The 13,759-nt window shown below is 43.6% G+C and overlaps 3 non-coding genes across 3 annotated transcripts; all 3 read right to left on the bottom strand.

The window, feature by feature from the left end:
- Window positions 1–1,456: 1,456 nt before the first annotated feature.
- TRNAW-CCA (transfer RNA tryptophan (anticodon CCA)) lies at window positions 1,457–1,528 on the bottom strand. The gene has a single exon. It is a non-coding gene; the product is annotated as a tRNA-Trp (tRNA).
- A 4,450-nt stretch (window positions 1,529–5,978) lies between these two features.
- On the bottom strand, window positions 5,979–6,051 carry TRNAK-UUU (transfer RNA lysine (anticodon UUU)). Its single transcript has one exon. It is a non-coding gene; the product is annotated as a tRNA-Lys (tRNA).
- A 6,547-nt stretch (window positions 6,052–12,598) lies between these two features.
- TRNAW-CCA (transfer RNA tryptophan (anticodon CCA)) lies at window positions 12,599–12,670 on the bottom strand. Its single transcript has one exon. It is a non-coding gene; the product is annotated as a tRNA-Trp (tRNA).
- Window positions 12,671–13,759: the final 1,089 nt, after the last annotated feature.

Below are 13,759 nucleotides of genomic sequence, written 5' to 3'. Positions count from 1 at the left end.
CTGGCCGTTTACCCTCCAGGGTTGGTTTTTCCATCGGACTCAGCAAGGCATCTCACCTCTGCCGCCTCAAGGGCAGTGTTCTGGAGCGTGAGACATTGGGTCGGGGATACAGCTGGGGAGAATGTCCAGTACCTCACCATAGAAACAATCAGAAAATATGTTCTCTTTTTCTTCTTCTTCTTCTTCTTCTTCTTCTTCTTCTTCTGTCCGCCTCTGTGGTGTAGTGGTTAGTGTGATTAGCTGCCACCCCCGAGGCCCGTGTTCGATTCCCGGCTCTGCCACGAAATTTGAAAAGTGGTACGAGGGCTGGAACGGGGTCAGCCTCGAGAGGTCAGCTGAGTAGAGGTGGGTTCGATTCCCACCTCAGCCATCCTGGAAGTGGTTTTCCATGGTTTCCCACTTCTCCTCCAGGCAAATGATGGGGTGGTACCTGACTTAAGGCCACGGCCGCTTCCTCCCCTTTTCCTTGTCTCTCCCTTCCAATCTTCCCATCCATGCACAAGGCCCCTGTTCAGCATAGCAGGTGAGGCCGCCTGGACGAGGTACTGGTCATCCTCCCCAGTTGTATCCCCCTACCGAGAGTCTGAACTCCAGTACACTTCCCTTGAGGCGACAGAGGGAAAAACCAACCCTGGATGGTAAACATAAGAAAAGAAGAAGAAGAAGAAGATCTACTTAACTGTCCTAGGGATCATACTTACAATCCAGGTCAGTCCAACAAAATAGGGCACCATTGACCGTGATAATTTTTTTAAAAATCCCTCAAAATCGTCAAAATATATTCAGATATGCTGCGTCTAAAATTTCAGGCTTTATTTGCGACTTTGAATCAGGTCAGAGAAACATCCAAGAAATACTGTTTATTATTATTTTTTATTTAATCCATTTACAGTCCAGGGTTGGTTTTTCTCTCTGACTCAGCGAAGGATCCCACCTGTACCGTCTCATAGGCAGTGTCCTGGATCATGGTACATTTGGTGAGGGATACAATTGGAGAGGAGGACCAGTATCCAGACCACGCAGCCTCACCTGTTATGCTGAACAGGGGCCTTGTTGGAGATGGGAATATTGGACGGCGTAGTCCAGGATAAGCAAGGAAGTGGGAAGCAAGTGGCATTGGCCTTAAGTTAGGTACCATCCTGGCATTTGCCTAGAAGAGAAGTGGAAAACCGCAGAAAAACACTCGAGGATGGCTGAGGTCAGGACCGAACACCCTCTACTCAGTTGACCTCCCGAGGCTGAGTGGACACCGCTCCGGTCCACGTACCACTCTCCAAACTTCTAGCAGAACAGAGAATCGAACCCGGGCCTCCCTGGGTGGCAGCTAATCACACTAACCACCGCACCATGGAAGCGGAGCGAAATACCGTTTGCTCACCAATAATGTTTCATTTCGCCGTCTGAATAAAGAGATTTTAGGAAATTAGTCACACTCCTACGAATAAAAAGGAGCAATTGACCCCGACGTGATTCGAACACGCAACCTTCTGATCTGGAGTCAGACGCGCTACCGTTGCGCCACGGAGTCACACAGTACGAGAGCTAATATCGCACGTTGAAATATCATCTTGATAACTTATTACAATCCTGTTGTTGCTGTTGTTGTTTGAGGCATCAGTCAATAAACTGGTTTGATGCAGCGCTCCATGCCACCCTATCCTGTGCTAAATTTTTAATTTCTACGCACCTGATGCATGCTACATCTGCTCTAATCTGCTTGTCATATTCATACCTTAGTCTACCCCTACCGTTCTTACCGCCTACACTTCCCTCAAGAACCAACTGCACAAGTCCTGGGTGTCTTAAGATGTGTCCTATCCCCTATCATTCTCTTCTTCTGGTCAAATTTAGACAAATCGATCTCCTTTTACTAATTCCATTCAGTATCTCTTCATTCGTGATTCGATATGTCCATCTCACCTTCAGCATTCTTCTGTAACACCACATTTCGAAAGCTTCTGTTCTCTTTCTTTCTGGGCTAGTTATCGTCAATGTTTCACTTCCATACAATGCCATGCTCCAGACTAAAGTCTTCAAAAACATCTTTCCAATTCCTATATCAATGTTCGAAGTGAGCACATTTCTTTTCTGAAGAAAGCCCTTCTTTGCTTGTGCTAGTCTGCATTTTATGTCCTCCTTACTTCTGCCATCGTTAGTTTTACTACTTTCTTCTTCTTCTTTATATGTTCATCCTCCAGAGTCTGTTTTTCCTTCGGACTCAGCGAGGGATTCCACCTCTACCACCTCAAGGGCAGTGTCCAGGAGCTTCAGACTCTGGGTCGGGGGATATAACTGGGGAGGATGACCAGTACCTCGCCCAGGCTGCCTCACCTGCTATGCTGAACAGGGGCCTTGCAGGGGATGGGAAGTTTGGAAGGGTTAGACAAGGAAGAGGGATGGAAGCGACCATGGCCTTAAATGAGGTACCATCCCGGCATTTGCCTGGAAGAGAAGTGGGAAATCACGGAAAACCACTTCCAAGGTGGCTGAGGTGGAAATCGAACCCACCTCTACTCAGTTGACGCCTCGAAGTTGAGTGGAACCCGTTACAGCCCTCGTACCATTTTCAAATTTCGTGGCAGAGCCGGGAATCTAACTCGGAATATTCTTACTTAGGTAGTAAAACAGTCCGCCCCTGTGGTGTTCTCGGTACCTGATCCCCATCACCTTCAGAATCTCAAATAGCTTGGTCCAATCAACATTACTGAATGGCTTTTCTAGATCTACGAACGCCATGTACGTGCGCTTGTCCTTAATTCGATCCTCTAAGATCAAACGTAATGTCAGGATTGCTTCACGTGTTCCTACATTTCTCCTGAAGCCAAATTGATCTCCCAACTCTGTATCAACTTGTCTTTCCATTCTTCTGTAAATAATGCGTTTTAATATTTTGCAGGCGTGAGATACTGAACTAATGGTGCGGTACTTTTGACATTTGTCAGCACCGGCTTTTTTAGGAATAGGTATAATGACATTTTGCTGAAAATCAGATGACACTGCTCCTGTCTCAAACATCTTACACACTAAATGGAAAAACCTTGCCATGCTGTTTTCTCCTAAGGCAGTTAGTAATTCAGAGGGAATGTCATCAATTCCAGGTGCCTTGTTCCTATTTAGGTCTCTCTCGGACTTCGAAATTGCGTCACCCATTTTATCAGCATCAACAGCTTCTTCTTGTTCCAGAACCATATCATCTATGTCTTAACCTTGATACAACTGTTGGATATGTTCCTGCCATCTTCCTACCTTGCCTTCTTCTTTCCCTAAAAGTGGTTTTCAATCTGAGCTCTTAATATTCTTACAACTAGCTTTCCTTTCTCCAAAGGTTTCCTTGATTTTCCTGTATGCAGCATCTACCTTTCCTAGGACCGTACAGCCTTCAACATCCTTGCACTTCTCCTTCAACAATTCTTCCTTAGCTGCCCTGCCCTTTCTATTCACTTCATTCTTTAATCGCCTGTATTCCTTTTTGCCCGCTTCATGTTTGGCATTCTTATACTTTCACCGTTCATCAATCAGGTCTAGTATCTCCTGAATTATACATTGATTCTTAGGTGATCTTTCCTTTCTTTCTATCATTTCATCAGCAGCCCTAGAGACCTCATTCTTCACGACTGTCCATTCTTCCTCTATTGTGTTTCCTTCAGCCTTTTTATTTAGTCCTTTTACAACATGTTTCTTGAAACAGTCCCTCACACTCTTTTCTTTCAACTTGTCTAGATACCATCTCCTTGCATTCCATCCTTTCTTCAATTTCTTCAACTTCAGGTGATATTTCATGACCAACACCTTGTGGTCAGAGTTCACGTCTGCTCCTGGGAAAGTTTTGCAATCCAACACCTGGTTTCTGAATCTCTGCCTAATCATAATGAAGTCTATTTGATATCTTACAGTGTCTCCAGGTCTCGTCCAAGTATACAGCCGTCTTTTGTGGTGTTTGAACCAAGTATTAGCAAGGGCTAAATTATGATCGGTGCAGAATTCAACCAGTCGACTTCCTCTTTCATCCCTTTGTCCCAATCCGAATTCTCCTACTGTTTTACCTTCTCTTCCTTGGCCTACCACTGCATTCCAGTCTCCCGTCGCAATTAGATAATCGTCATCTTTTACATACTGTATTATTAAATCTCCTATCTCTTCATATATTCTTTCGATTTCTTCATCATCTGCTGAACTAATAGGTAGGCATATAGACCTGCACTATTGTGGTGGGCATTGGTTTGGTGTCTATCTTGACAACAATAACCCTTTCGCTATGCTGGTCGTAGTAGCTTACCCACTGGCCTATTTTCTTATTCATTATTAAACCAAAATAATTTAAGAAAAGGCTAGGAAAACAACAGATAGGGAATCTGCCACCTGGGCGACTGCCCTAAATGCAGTTTAGTATTTATTTATTTATTTATTTATTTATTTATTTATTGATTGATTGATTGATTGATTGATTGATTGATTGATTGATTGATTGATTGATTGATTGATTGATTGATTGATTGATTTTGTGTTGATAAATCTGTTGTCGCCTAACCAAACACCCTGCTCTTCTTGCCAACGTACTTCACTTATACCAACTACATCTAACTTAAGTCTATCCATCTCCCTTTTCAGATCCTCTAACGTACCAAGCGATTCAAACTTCTAACATTCCACGTTCCTACTCGCAGAATGTCAGTATCCATCTTCCTGATGATTGCCCACTCTCGTGTAGTCCCCACGCGGAGATCCGTAAGGGGGACTATTTTACTTCCGGACCATGCATATCCTGGGGAGTTAGTTAAGGCTGTAGTTTCCCGTTGCTTTCAATCATCTAGACTGCCGCCTTTGTAAGTACCGAAAGGCTGACCCCCCTTTCGATTAACCATTCGTTAGTCTGATCTTTTGACAGATACCCATTCAATATGGTTGCACCTGCGCCACGGCTATCTGCTTCATTGGGACACACAAGCTTCCCTACCGCGGCAAGGTCACATGGTTCGCAGGGGAGGAATATAATGCTAACATTTGAAAAATCTCGCGCAAAGCCATAACAAAAGATGGCGGATTTATTGATGGCAACTTGCTCGTGGAATGGGCAGACTGATAAAAAAAATTATCTAACCGGAAATAAAGATTATTTTAAACAATAAAACAAATCAAGTCCGTCTCTGTGGTGTAGTGGTTAGTATGATTAGCTGCCACCCCCAGACGCCACGAACATTTGAAAAATGGTACGAAGGCTGGAACGGGGTCCGCTCAGCCTCGGTGGTCAACTGAGTAGAGGTGAGTTCGATTCCCACTTCAGCCATCCGCAAAGTGGTTTTCCGTGGTTTCCCACTTCTCCTCCAGGCAAATGCCGGGATGGTACCTCATTTAAGGCCACGGTCGCTTCCATCCGTCTTCCTAATCTAACCCTTCCAAACTCTCCATCCCCCACAAGGCCCCTGTTCAGCACAGCAGGTGAGACCGCCTGGGCGAGGTACTGGTCATCCTCCCCAGTTGAATCCCCCGACCCAGAGTCTGAAGCTCCAGGACACTGCCCTTGAGGCGGAAGAGGTGGGATCCCTTGCTGAGTCCGAGGGAAAAACCGACCCTGGAGAGTAAAAAAAAGATTAAGAAGAAGGTAGTAAAACTAACGATGGCAGAAGTAAGGAGGACATAAAATGCAGACTAGCACAAGCAAAGAAGGGCTTTCTTCAGAAAAGAAATGTGCTCACTTCGAACATTGATATAGGAATTGGAAAGATGTTTTTGAAGACTTTAGTCTGGACCATGGCATTGTATGGAAGTGAAACATTGACGATAACTAGCCCAGAAAGAAAGAGAATAGAAGCTTTCGAAATGTGGTGTTACAGACGAATGCTGAAGGTGAGATGGACATATCGAATCATGAATGAAGAGATGCTGAATGGAACATCCAGAAGTGGATCGACCAGTACAGTATGTGGTAAGAGGCAGAAACATGAGTGGATTTACAACATTATTAAACAAGTAAAAATAGCCGCCCGAACAGGGACTCGAACCCTGGACCCTTAGGTTAAAAGCCTAATGCTCTACCGACTGAGCTATCCGGGCCCTATGCTTCAACAGCTCGTCCTTGTAGACATCAGCAGAAACTACCTCATTCATACTGAGACCGGTTGTGACGAGGAGCCGGTAGAAGTGGTGCGTCATCAGCTGATATAGTGCCTTGCTTGCATGACGCAGTACGTAGCGTGATACACAAACCACGTGGTTGGTAGGGCAAGGACGAGTGGGAATAACATTTCAGGGAGCGGGAGAGTTGTGCGACAAATAAAGCAAGTGATGACTGATGGGAGCATGTGAGCCATATTTCAAAATGAAAATACCGGGGAAATATTACAAGAAGAACCGAACCAGTACAGGATATGTATATGGTTGCTCAGTGGTAGTGATTGTGGAGACAACATTACATTTTTATTCCATTTTAGCAACCTGAAACTAGGAATTATTTAAAAACAAGTTTGTACAGGCCCTGTTGTCTTCTCAGCTAATTTTTTTCTTGAATTGTTTTCATTATTAACAAAATTCTTAGCAGAAATACGCACAAAACTTAGTTCACCGCGACTAAGCGATTCCGTACAGCGCCACAGAGAGTAGTGGAAGATACAATACGCGACACTTACGGATTTAGCCTTGTTAAAATGGGAGACAGTTTGACGGTGGCGCTCCTAGTGACTTGACCTGAAAAGTCGCGCTAAATTCAAATATCAATGGAAATACATAAACGAAAATGGATAAATAAATTACGTCTAGAAAGAAAGTATTAACATTTCACGGAGCGGGAGAGTTGTGCGACAAATAAAGCAAGTGATGACTGATGGGAACATGGGAGCCATATTTCAAAATGAAAATACCGGGGAAATATTACAAGAAGAACCGAACCAGTACAGGATATTTATATGTATTGAGATATTAACTTCGAAGTTGCTAAAGCAATTCTGGATAAATGAATGAAGAATTATTTAAAAAGTTATTATTTCATCATCTGTTTATCCTCCAGGGTCGGCTTTTCCCTCGGACACAGCGAGGGATCCCACCTCTACCACCTCAAGGGCAGTGTCCTGGAGCTTCAGACTCTTGGTCGGGGATACAACTGGGGAGAATGACCAGTACCTCGCCCAGGCGGCCTCACCTGCTATGCTGAACAGGGTTTTGTGGAGGGATGGGAAGATTGGAAGGGATAGGCAAGGAAGAGGGAAGGAAGCAGCCGTGGCCTTATGTTAGGTACCATCCCGGCATTCGCCTGGAGGAGAAGTGGGAAACCACGGAAAACCACTTCTAGGATGGCTGAGGTGGGAATCGAACCCACCTCTACTCAGTTGACCTCCCGAGGCTGAGTGGACCCCGTTCCAGCCCTCGTACCACTTTTCAAATTTAGTGGCAGAGCCGGGAATCGAACCCGGGCCTCCGGGGGTGGCAGCCAATCACGCTAACCACTACACCACAGAGGCGGACAAGTTATTATTTAAAGACTGAAATTAGACATATAAACAAGATGTGAAATGGCTTGATCTTTCATTTATGCATTACTTTTTTTGCTTTAGCATTCCTGCCTGAACTTTTACGGTTAGATTTGTCTTCTTTCTCATTTAAAAACATTATATCATCACATTAAAACACTTGTCAATAAAAATATCGGCTCATTCCTTACACACATGATGCAATTAATTAACATTTAAAAGCTGGACAATTTTCCTTTTAACATGAAGTCTACTAACAGAAATCTATAAAATCCCGGCTTTAATCTGAGAAGAGGGATAAAAGAAAGAAAAGTATGAAAATGTTGTCGATAGTGATGCTTTGAGGAATATTTACGAACAATTAGAGTAAAAATGTAACATACCCTTGGCTGTATAGTCGAAGATTTCTAAAGTCGCTGGCCTGGAATTGATCTGAACAGATCTTATAATTCTTATATAAGCGTAACTTCCCTTCTTTCTTGTACACCTTATCCAAAACACTTCTGTGACATTTCAAAACCCACAGATCACACCTACAACAACACATCGGTAGTGAAGGTTAACTGCTGCACTATACAATAAAATATGCGTATTATATTTTAAGCCAGTTAAAATATGGGTCGAGCAGGTCAGAAAATTATGCAGTACTATAAAAATCTCTTTGTCACTGTAAGAATATATACCTATCCAAACACAATATTACTTACACACATTTTCTTGTCACGAGGGAGGCGAAAGAAAGACCGCGCATTCTTCTCTACTTCATAGTTACTGCAGCCAAATACAGCACATACCTTTCTCCTCATGTTGAGAGGAGATATCAAGGAATGACACACGCTACTATTTAATTATGTCAACTCACTGAAAACGCATAAATAACACCAAAAACTTCACACACAAATACACGCGCTCTTATGATAGAATCAGTAGTTCTCAGGTCTACCCGCTAGAGAGAGCTCTAATAGCTGTTCCTCGATATCTTGCAGAGTGTCGCGCATTGTCTCTACTGTTTTGGGGGGTATATTTTTGGTAAGGTCATAGGCACCAGTAGCGGCGACAAAGGGGGTCCTGGGTAAAACACAATTTGTGCAAATTTTTAATTATTAACAAAATTATTGTCGAAAATACGCACAAAATGTCGTTCGTAGTGACAAACCGATTTGTATAGCGCTACAGCAAGTAGTGGAGACTTCGCAAATGCATGGAGGAAGGGTAACAGGGATATATTTTTTGCCAAGGTCGTGGACACAGATATGATTCACCTGCTTGCCGCGTGCATTCGTCAGTCTGGCTGTCTCTTTAACATTGTTAGTTTCTTAGTGTGTAGTCAAATACTAAATGATTTTTTAATTTTATACTCACGCCGTACTTCTATTTAATTGTAATACGTGTGTAATATTGTTTCTTTGGTAAAAGTACAGTATTGAATCCAAATCTCAAAAAACTATTATTGCCGCACTTAAGTTAGTAAACTATCAACCTTTACCTTTCTGTCGAAATTCGCTCAAAGAGCATCAAATTTTACCATTTAGTAGCTTTTTTGTTCAGTTTTGATGTGTATACCTCTCCCCCCCTCCCCCCGCTATATCCCTCAGTCCGGCTATTTTCTGTTGTCTGTATATCCCCCCCCCCCCCAACTTCTATTCATCAATCGCCGCTACAGATGGGCACTAGGGGTATGATTCGCCGGCTTGCCGCGCAAATTTGTCAGTGGTATTAGTTTGTTGGCGTGTTATTAAAGAAAAATTATTGTTTTAATTGTACGTATAATCACGCCGTACAATTGTAAGGAATGTGTAATTATTTTTCTTTGGTGAAGGTCCGCCTCTGTGGTGTAGTGGTTAGTGAGATTAGCTGCCACCCCCGAAGGCCCGGGTTCGATTTCCGGCTCTGCCACGAAATTTGAAAAGGTACGAGGCCTGAAACGAGGTCCACTCAGCCTCGGGAGGTCAAGTGAGTAGGGGTGGATTCGATTCCCACCTCAGCCATCCTGAAAGTGTTTTTCCGTGGTTTTCCACTTCTCCTCCAGGCAAATGCCGGGATGGTACCTAACTTAAGGCCACGGCCGTTTCCTTCCCTCTTTCTTGTCTATCCCTTGCAATCTTCCCATCCCGCACCAAGACCCCTGTTCAGCGTAGCAGATGAGGCCACCCTCGTACCACTTTTCAAATTTCGTGGCAGAGCCGGGAATCGAACCCGACTAACATACTAACCGGAGAGGCGGACCAACCTTTACCTCTCTGTCGAAATTAGCTCAGAGAGCAACAAAAAACTTACCATCAGTATCAGTATCGCTGATTCTAAATTGGGTTTCGAACTGTTCTTGGCAATCGAGAGCTATACTATTATTAACTAATAACGCTACACATTTTCTTTCTTTCTTCTTCTTCTTCTTCTTCTTCTTCTTCTTAATTTGTTTACCCTCCAGGGTTGGTTTTCCCCTCGGACTTAGCGAGGGATCCCACCTCTACCGCCTCAAGGGCAGTGTCCTGGAGCTTCAGACTCTTGGTCGGGGGATACAACTGGGGAGGATGACCAGTACCTCGCCCAGGAGGCTGAGTAATTAGTTGAATGAATGGGTCAATGAAAATGGCAATGAAAATAAACCAGTAGCTTTTCAGAAAAAAAGTGATATTGCTTTTCAACGCTCAAAGAATGTTTATAACAAAAAATGCTTGTTCTGGAACAGTAAAATTCGTTATTACTTAACAGTGATCAAACATGAAGCTTTTTATGCTTCAGAAAATTGACATTATAAAAACTTAAAGGAACAATAAGAGATTAAAGAAACGAAAAACATGAGAAAAATATTAGGGCCAAGATTTAAAAATGAATTACATTGCCCCAAACACAACTCTAAAATATAATTTTAAAAATTTAAACTTACTGGTACAATGAGACTGCGACTAATTCAAAAACAATAACACCAGAATTACTTATCGAATACATATATTTCTGCAATTCAGACATACGAGATCAAAATGGTGTAAGGACGTACAAAAAGACTTCGCTGATCTGTAGGACAGAAATGTTATCAGGAAAATTGTTCACACAAAGGGATTTGAGGAAAATGAGAAGAAACCAACACAACGTACCCGGTCAGAGGAACTGAAATTACAACAATCGATAAAAATGAAGAACTATTTGGCAAGGAAGAAAGTTTAACAAATGTTGATTCCGCCTGGTCCAAAGTCACCCATTAGCGTAGAAGAAGAAGGGTCTATCTGCAAAACGAAAAGAAAAAAACATATGGTGACATTATTATACCTGAAAAAATTAAAACAAAATAATTTCATACAAGTCATAATCAAGGCTCTTTCGCTGAATAATTCCTGGCCGGGTCGACGAATTTAACTCCATATTGTTAATTTTTGTGGCTCTGCGGCTGAGTGTTGTGTTCTCAATACGCAACTTCATCTAGGTACAATATGTTACACTACAAACCACCTTAGAGGTACGCAATAGTGAATACATACCTTCACATAGAGTTAGAGTCAGTAAAAGCATCCGGCTGTAGTGCGGACATAGTGCCATCCCCAAGCAGTTAGGCGAAAAGGCCAGAAGAAGAATTGTAATTAGAAATATTTTCTAGGCTTTACACAACGAATACAATGACTGGATATTATTTCATCTTCCACTATTTATTTATTAGTGCCTTTTTACAGTGGCGAAGTTAGGGCTCGAGGCCCTCTCTTACACTTAGCCACATATTAATTAAAATCTTAAATAAAAGGCCAAGATACTTAAAATAGTTTAAACTACATAAATTAACAGAATCAAAATTGAATTTAGTCCGCCTCTGTGGTGTAGTGGTTAGTGTTATTAGCTGCCACCCCCGGAAGCCCGGGTCGATTCCCGGCTCTGCCACGAAATTTGAAAAGTGGTACGAGGGCTGGAACGGGGTCCACTCAGCCTCGGGAGGTCAACTGAGTAGAGGTGGGTTCGATTCCCACCTCAGCCATCCTGGAAGTGGTTTTCCATGGTTTCCCACTTCTCCTCCAGGCAAATGCCGGGATGGTACCTAACTTAAGGCCACGGCCGCTTCCGTCCGTCTTCCTTGTCTATCCCTTCCAATATCCCCCCCCCCCCGCAAAGCCCCTGTTCAGCATAGCATTTTAGGCCGCCTGGGCGAGGTACTAGTCATCCTCCCCAGTTGTATTCCCCGACCCAGAGTCTGAAGCTCCAGGACACTGCCCTTAAGGTGGTAGAGGTGGGATCCCTCGCTGAGTCCGAGGGAAAAACCAACCCTGGAGGGCAAGCAGGGCAGTGTCCTGGAGCGTGAGACACTGGGTCGGGGGATAAAACTGGGGAGGATGACCAGTACCTCGCCCAGACGGCCTAACTTGCTATGCTGAACAAGTGCCTTGGTGGGGGATGGGGAGATTGGAAGGGATAGACAAGGAAGAGGCCGTGGCCTTAAGTTAGGTACCATACCGGCATTTGCCTGGAGGAGAAGTGGAAAACCACGGAAAACCACTTCCAGGATGGCTGAGGTGGGAATCGAATCCACCTCTACTCAGTTGACCTCCCGAGGCTGAGTGGACCCCGTTCCAGCCCTCGTACCACTGTTCAAATTTCGTGGCAGAGCCGGGAATCGAACCCGAGCCTCCGGGGGTGGCAGCTAATAATGTTATTTGCTTTACGTCCCACTAACTACTTTTACGGTTTTCGGAGACGCCGAGGTGCCGGAATTTAGTCCCACAGGAGTTCTTTTACATGCCAATGAATCTACCGACACGAGGCTGACGTATTTGAGCACCTTCAAATACCACCGGACTGAGCCAGGATCGAACCTACCAAGTTGGGGTCAGAAGGCCAGCGCATCAACCGTCTGAGCCACTCAGCCCGGCACTACACCACAGAGGTGGACGAACGTGTATTTAAGCTGTGAAATGATCATAAAAAGTTGGATTTAGAACAAATATACAGTGGCTGATTTTCAGTTAACATTGTAAACACCATTGTTAAAACTTGTAGTTCGGGCGTTTTTCAGGCTTCAGCCATGAGAGAAGCGTAATTCTCGGAGAGTATTCCTCCTTCTCAATTACTGCACTTACTTCACGCATTAAGACTCTTCGGCATCAATCATTCAGACATTAGGTAACACGCTGAATTAATAACCACCTACTTAAAATATTTGACCCCGACGTGATTTGAACACGCAACCTTCTGATCTGGAGTCAGACGCGCTACCGTTGCGCCACGGAGTCACACAACGAAAAAGAGCTTTCGTAGGATTTATGAACAAGAATAACATTCGTGAAACTGCTACGAAGAGGATGTTTGATCTGATCGAAAACGTTGAACATTTCTGGGACAGTGAACAGGTTTTCGCTGCCCATACCACAGTTCTCTCCGCATATATTGTTGGTTGTACGGCGTGTAAATTAAGATACAGGACTTGAAATGTTTGTGTCTTCATGACTTCAGTTAGTAGGGTACCGGTATGAGGTTCGAACTTCTCCGGCCGCTGACGTGAAGTTAGAATTCTATGGTTTCCCAATTTCGAAACATTCATAAACCTTACATTTACAAAGCATTACGTTCTAACATTCTTATTCCATTTCAGTCGATTGAAACTAGAAATTATTAAAACAAGCAATATGTAGGCCGTCCGCTTCTGTCCGTCCGCTTCTGTGGTGTAGTGGTTAGTGTGATTAGCTGCCACCCCAGGAGATCCGGGTTCGATTCTTGGCTCTGTCACGAAATTTGAAAAGTGGTACGAGGGCTGGAACGGGGTCCACTCAGCCTCGGGAGGTCAACTGAGTAGAGGTGGGTTCGATTCTCTCCTCAGCCATCCTTGAAGTGGTTTTCCGTGATTTCCCACTTATCCTCCAGGCAAATGCCGGGATGGTACCTAACTTAGGCCACGGCCTTCCTTGTCTATCTTTTCCATTCTTCTCATCCCCCGCAAGGCCCCTGTTCAGCATAGTAGTCGTATCCCCCGATCCAGAGTCTGAAGCTCGCTGGGATCCCTCGCTGAGTCCGAGGTCTGTGAATAAGGGGGGTATGATGCGCATAGGTATCACCCAAATATCACTATAAAATTTGTCACAAATGGAACATAACAATTGCTTTTACAAGTGAAAAATCTCTGGCAAATTAAGAAATACCGTCGTTATTTGAGAAATATGAAAACATACTTAAGGCTTGTAGACAGGACTTTTTTTTTAATTTCTTTTTTTTTTTTTTTTTTTTTTTTTTTTTTTTTTTTTTTTTTTTTTTTTTTGCTAGGGGCTTTACGTCGCACCGACACAGATAGGTCTTATGGCGACGAGTAGACAGGACTGGTTTATGTC

Source organism: Anabrus simplex, chromosome 11 (assembly GCF_040414725.1).
Source record: "Anabrus simplex isolate iqAnaSimp1 chromosome 11, ASM4041472v1, whole genome shotgun sequence".
NCBI lineage: Eukaryota > Metazoa > Arthropoda > Insecta > Orthoptera > Tettigoniidae > Anabrus > Anabrus simplex.
Note: the sequence above shows the minus strand (reverse complement) of the source record. Positions and strands in the feature narration are given on the sequence as shown.